The 6,125-nt window shown below is 36.3% G+C and overlaps 1 long non-coding RNA gene across 2 annotated transcripts; it reads right to left on the bottom strand.

The window, feature by feature from the left end:
- Positions 1-3,967: 3,967 nt before the first annotated feature.
- Positions 3,968-5,743, bottom strand: LOC109339797. Of its 2 annotated transcripts, none has more exons than XR_002106715.1 (4): positions 5,560-5,743; positions 5,262-5,332; positions 4,381-4,477; positions 3,968-4,272 (listed from the first exon to the last, which is right to left on the bottom strand). It is a non-coding gene; the product is annotated as an uncharacterized LOC109339797 (long non-coding RNA). The 2 variants fall into 2 exon arrangements; XR_002106714.1 differs by having other exon boundaries at positions 3,987-4,272; positions 4,381-4,480.
- Positions 5,744-6,125: the final 382 nt, after the last annotated feature.

Here is a 6,125-nt window from a genome sequence, read left to right as displayed (position 1 = left end):
TCTATGCTTCGCTCGCAACCAACACACCAATGGCGATAAATTTGCAAGTCGAAGTCGTAGATGATGCCTTTGTGGGATACCCCTATGGGCAATGGGGATGGAGAGTTCATGATCTAGAGAACATGAATTCTTTGTTTCATGAGATGTGCAGTTCTTTGAAAACCAATTTTCATATCAATATTCTAAAATAAGAAATAAACCTCTCAATCTTTGTCTATTGATGATATGGTGGCCACTAACCTTAACGACATGCAAACACCAACTGGACTTGCTCTTGACAGGGGGTATAAGTACTACAGCAACCATAGGTGAAACTTCCAAAAATCAAGACTCTGAACATTCACTTGCGAACAGTCTCATGGCTAACCTCTCAGATGTCAGTTTTGTGCTTCCGGACACCACAATGCCTAGTAATCCCGATAAGAATTCATTACTTGGACGCGGACATCTTGTAAAACAATCATCAACGAGCCTTTAAGGGTATGTAACAAACACAATGTATAAGTTGAGTCATTTCCCTAGTTCATCATCTTCATCACATCCTTCAGGAAGTCCCTATCCTATTGGTTACTATGTAAACTGTGACAAATTTTCTTTACCACACGGACACTTCATTGCATCAATCACTGTAGAAAAAGAGCTCTGATACTTTCATGAGGCAATAAAAATGCACAATGGCGATAGGCCATGTAAGCTGAAATTGATACATTGGAACGTAACGATATATGGAGCATGCAACCATTGTCTCCAGGGAAGAAAGCTCTCGAATGCAAGTGGGTGTATCGCAATAAGTACAATTCTGATGGCACCATCGAGCAATTTTAAACACGTTTAGTTATGCTCAGAAATCATCAAGAGAAAAATATCAACTACACTGAAATATTTACTATTGTCGCGAAAATGGACCATCGAGCAATTTTAAACATGTTTAGTTATGATTGGAAATCATCAAGAGAAAAATATCAACTACACTGAAATATTTACCACTGTCGCGAAAATGGTAACATTGTGAACCATTCTTGAAGTGGCAGAAGCCAAATTCTGGGAACTTCATCAAATGAATGTACACAATGCATTTATACACGGCGATCTCCATGATGAGGTGTTCATTCGTTTGCCTCATAGTTTTTCAATTCCAACAAAAACATGGTGTGTAACTTCGAAAATCGTTGTACAGCTTAAAGCAAGCTCTACTTGTTGATTCACTAAATTGTCTCATGCACTTGTATCTTATGGATTTAAGCAATCATGTCCTGATTATTCTTTATTCACCTTGTATCAAAAAATGGTTCAACTTGTTGTTCTTGTTTATGTCGACGATCTAATCATTGTTGGTAATGATTCCTTATCCATCAAATGGTTTAAAACCTACCTCAACGAATGCTTCCATATGAAAGATCTTGGCACATTGAAGTTTTTGTTGGGTATAGAGGTTGCTTGCAATCCTACATGTATTTTTCTCTCTCAGTGTAAGTACAAGCTCGATATTATTTCTGAAGTTGGCCTCCTTAGAGCTAAACCTGTAGGCACCCATTAGAACAAAATCATCGTCTATCTCTTGCTATAGGAACTCTTCTTGCCAATCCTGAACGATATCGTCGATTGGTTGGACGATTGATTTCTCTATGTTTCACATGTCTAGAGCTTTCCTTCATAATTACTATATTTAATCTCTCGAAAAAATGGGTAAAAAATTCTTTTATGTAACATATAACTTACAAATCATTTTTTCCATTTTATCTATTCTCTTTCAAGACATCACAGTTTCAAACCTTTGTGGAAATAATTTCTTAATAATTAAAATGTAATTGAACGAAATACAATTCTTTTCTGAATACTTCTCATTAATCAATTCTTGAATTTGTAATACATACATCATGGTTTACAAAATACAAGGCAAAGTTTATTCTTCGCCCCTAACAATGACTAAAAATACAAATAAAAATAAAATAATACCGAGGGTGTTGGCATTACAAAAGCACCCTACACAGGTTCTCTATCAAAAGAAAGAAAGGAGCTCCTAGATCGATGGTGCACTGCAAACCTCACCCGGGTCTTCCTCAATCTCTGAGTCTGAAGAGATCTCTATAACCTCTACCAAATCCTCTATGAAAAATAACTCTACACAGTCATCATCCTCGTCCTCCACCACCTTATCTTCTGCCCAATTCATCGAAGGGTCTAGGGTGTACCCCCTAGGCCCCGATGAAGTAGTCATGCATGTTCCTTCCATCCCTCTTGGCGTTGAGTCAGTAGATGAGAATCACGGTTGGGGCCAGATCTTGATAAGCTCTGATCTGCCTCGTGCCTCAGCTAGTGCGGATGGACCGGAAGGTACGGACCTTCGCTCTGGTAGGGTGAACGATGCTTCCCGAACTGCATAATATGTCGGGAGATGCAACACACAACCATCACATATGAGATCCAATTCTAGGTTGTAGGGACTAGTATAGGTGAATATTTTTCTTTCAACGCTCCATGCCCCCTCATGGGACATGGTAAAGCGGTAACCCCTGATCATCATCGATCTGTCCATCTAAACATGGATGTATATGAGTACACCAGAAAGAAAGAGAGTGAGTAAAACATCTAATGAAAAATTTATCATTGACATCGTGGAATTACACATAATATCACACTAAGACAAAGAACAAGTACAAATATATCATATGATCATACACGCATGTATTAATGATGAATGTAGTATAAAACGTATGATTTTAGAATCAATATTGATAGATACCATGTATGCATGCTATGCATATGTCCACCATCCTTACACCATTATCATCCCAAAAACTATTCAGAAATAACCGAGAGTACAGGTCTCATAACAAGACGATTTGATTGCACCAAAACTTATTCCTCGCAAGGATATATATATATATATATGATCGATCTGTTCCAATGGAACTGCCCATTTCAGGATGGTGACGTATCAAACACTTTTTGGGCATCCCTCTCATCGATCCTGATTGCAAAGAGGGATTGTCAAAGATCGTCTATTTTGCGATGTGAGCACTATCGGATCCAACAGAATACCTCATCCATAAATACATGGGACTCGTCTCACCAAGACTCTCCCTCAAGACTTTGTTGACGAATCACCGCCATCGTCGTCCCTCTCAACATCTCGGGGCTCGTTCGTCTCCCGTAAATTTCCTCTTCGCTACTTTATTATTCATAATGAATATGCACAATAACCGAAGTTAGCAAATTAAATCTTTTAATTCACCTTTTATAACGATCTGCCCATCCTAAGACATCTCCCATCGAGAATGCTTCTAGTGGGACCCGATCTTAACATTTAAACCACGAGAATAAACGTCAGCACCACTATGAACCGTCGTTGAATCACCCTGGATGGCTCTCAAGTCAAGCCTCTTATGGTCAGACAATCTCGCTGCATGGGCATATAATACTTCTCAGCACCACCTAGACAACTCTCAAGCCAAGCCTTTTACATTCAGACGATCTTGCTACATGGGCATAATATAACACTTGTGGGCCTCGTCCTTAACCATACAATTCTTTACATACATCACTTTAGATATGTCCACTCTTCTTTGTATCATTTCCAAGAATTTCATATAATTATTCATCTTTACAACATTTACTTATTGAAAGAATTTGTCCTACATTTACTTTTTATCTTTGGCACAAAACTCAAAAAAATATAGTTGTAGATTCATATGCGGGTGGTGCTCAAAAACCCACTATGTATTCTAAATTAATTCGCAATACAACGATACATTTAGGCTTATTTCAATTTTTACCTCCAGTGTGGTGGACAATCTAAAAAATAGCACTTTTTGATGCTGGGCAAGAAAAATTTATGCTTTGAAGTCTCTTTCTAAATCGAATTCTGTCAAGTTAAATGGGTAAAAATTGTATGGGTAAAAGTTGATGCCATTGCACTTTTGTGCTTGTTTTTGATAATTCAATTATTATCATTGGTATAAGCAATTTGATAATAACAATACAAATTGAGAATTAAAGTGGTGCTTGATTAAGGTTATAAAGAAAAAAAACATAATCCGGACATGAAGTAATTCGAAAGCAGGCACTAGTGGACCTAGAGGGTCAATCTGGTTACACGTGAACCAGTATGATTCTTAGGCAATGATTATATAATAAAACATCCAATTGGATTTCTCTTCACAAAACAAAGTAGAAATAATTCCCATGTGCATATTACAAGAACAAACTCCATTTGTCAGCAATTACGGGCTCATGTGTTTATAGAAGGCTACATTAGAATTCTGGTTTGGCCTGAAAGAATGAATTATAGAAGACTACATTAGAATTGATACTTTCAATATCAATATGATAAGTAAATAGTTAACATTAGTGTATGGCTATATGATATGGTAGACCTACCCATAACACAAGACTTTTTGTGCGCGATCCAAAGCTTGTCTTCCAGTAATAAGTTCCAATAATAGCACACCATAAGCATATACGTCAGTCTTTTCATCTACTATACCATGCAAAAAGAATTCAGAAGGGAAGAAGAGTCAGTTGGAGGTTACAAAAAATGATATTAAGGAGAATTATAACAAGGGCAAGCCAGAATTCATAGTATCACTCTCCAATATCAATTAGCATCAATTAACAATAATAAATCAGCATCAATTAGCAATAATAATCAGCATCAAATAGCAATAATAACCAGAATAAATAAAACGGTCCCTTTTATGACTCACAATGGGCAGCCTAGGAGTCAATCATCAGATGACAGTTTCGGCAATTCAAGAGGCTCATAAGGCTATATAAGCATACATAGCAGTCCATACTGAGACTCATACGATAACAATTCCTATCACGGGAATATAAAACTAGGCCTAAGAAGAAGGAGAAACAATCAGAGACACTAAAAGTGACGAATTTAGCAGATACATAGAAAGTGCAGGGAACGTCCAGAAACAGAAAATCAACCAAGTTGACATTTAAAGGATAAAAAGCAGAAGGTACATCCTCCAGTAAGTTACTACCCCATTCATTTGCATGATTGTAAGCAATATGATTTACTTATTTCATATCCCAAATAATAAAAGAATACACATCTCCGCATTCCATTAAGAACATTTATATTGTGGCAATCTTAAATATAATATGTTTATGAAATATCATCGTCAAATATATTTTTTTCCTTTTTATAAACGTATTACTAGTATCCAGAAGCAAATAAATTCATAAGAACTTAAACCGAGAATCTAGAAGCAAATGAGGTATGAAAAGAGAGTGAGGAAATTGGTTACCTCTTCTCAAGTCACCATAGTAATCTGTCATCGACATTGTGATTCCGAGAGAGGAACCAAATCACCACAACCTGAAATATTGCCAACCCGAAACGACATGCGATGAAAATTAAGCAAATATGTGAGATTCGGTTCATAAAAAATAAAACAAATGGAGAATAAAAATAAGGATTAAGGATCTTAACCCCATTCATTATGAAGAAACCATAAGCAAAGGATGAACAATGAATCAAAGTAAAAGAAGGTTAGTGAAAAACAAAACAAAGAGATTGAGGAGGATGATTCCTCAATTCGTTACCCGATTCAAAGCCGTCACGGACGAAAATCGAACCACCGCGTCACCACCATCGCAAGCCATAGATGAAGACAGAAGCTTTGACTGTGCCGCCAACTCCATGGAGGTCGTCGATGGAGAAGAAAGGAAGCTAGGGATTGAAAACCCCTCTTCTGGACTGAGGGTAAAAAACCCGTAAAGGGTTACCCACTTCCTATATCTTTTCTTTTTATTATTATTTAGTTAAGTGCTTTTATTTACATTCTTGCAACTTTGATTTTTTTTAAGTTAGTTTACGTATATAGTTGTTAGTTAATCCATCTTAAATATTTAACAAATTAAGAGCCCATTCTTTTTAAGTTAGACGTGGGGTCTCATATAAGAGAATTATTTATTCCATACACATATAATTTCACATAAAATATATTATTAAATAAATTTTAAGGATTTTTTAGTCAGGTTACGGTTTGAGTTGTCTCTAACTTCTCCGAAAACGAGAAGAAGGTCTACAACCAACGTTGTCTCTAAACTATTAATTCCTGATATGTTTATAATTAATAAACTATTTTATTACCAAAATCCTATATCTA

The sequence above is a fragment of the Lupinus angustifolius genome, unplaced genomic scaffold (genome assembly GCF_001865875.1).
Source record: "Lupinus angustifolius cultivar Tanjil unplaced genomic scaffold, LupAngTanjil_v1.0 Scaffold_113_4, whole genome shotgun sequence".
Taxonomy (NCBI): Eukaryota; Viridiplantae; Streptophyta; class Magnoliopsida; order Fabales; family Fabaceae; genus Lupinus; species Lupinus angustifolius.
The sequence above is the reverse complement of the archived record's forward strand: the minus strand, read 5'-3'. Positions and strand labels throughout refer to the sequence as shown.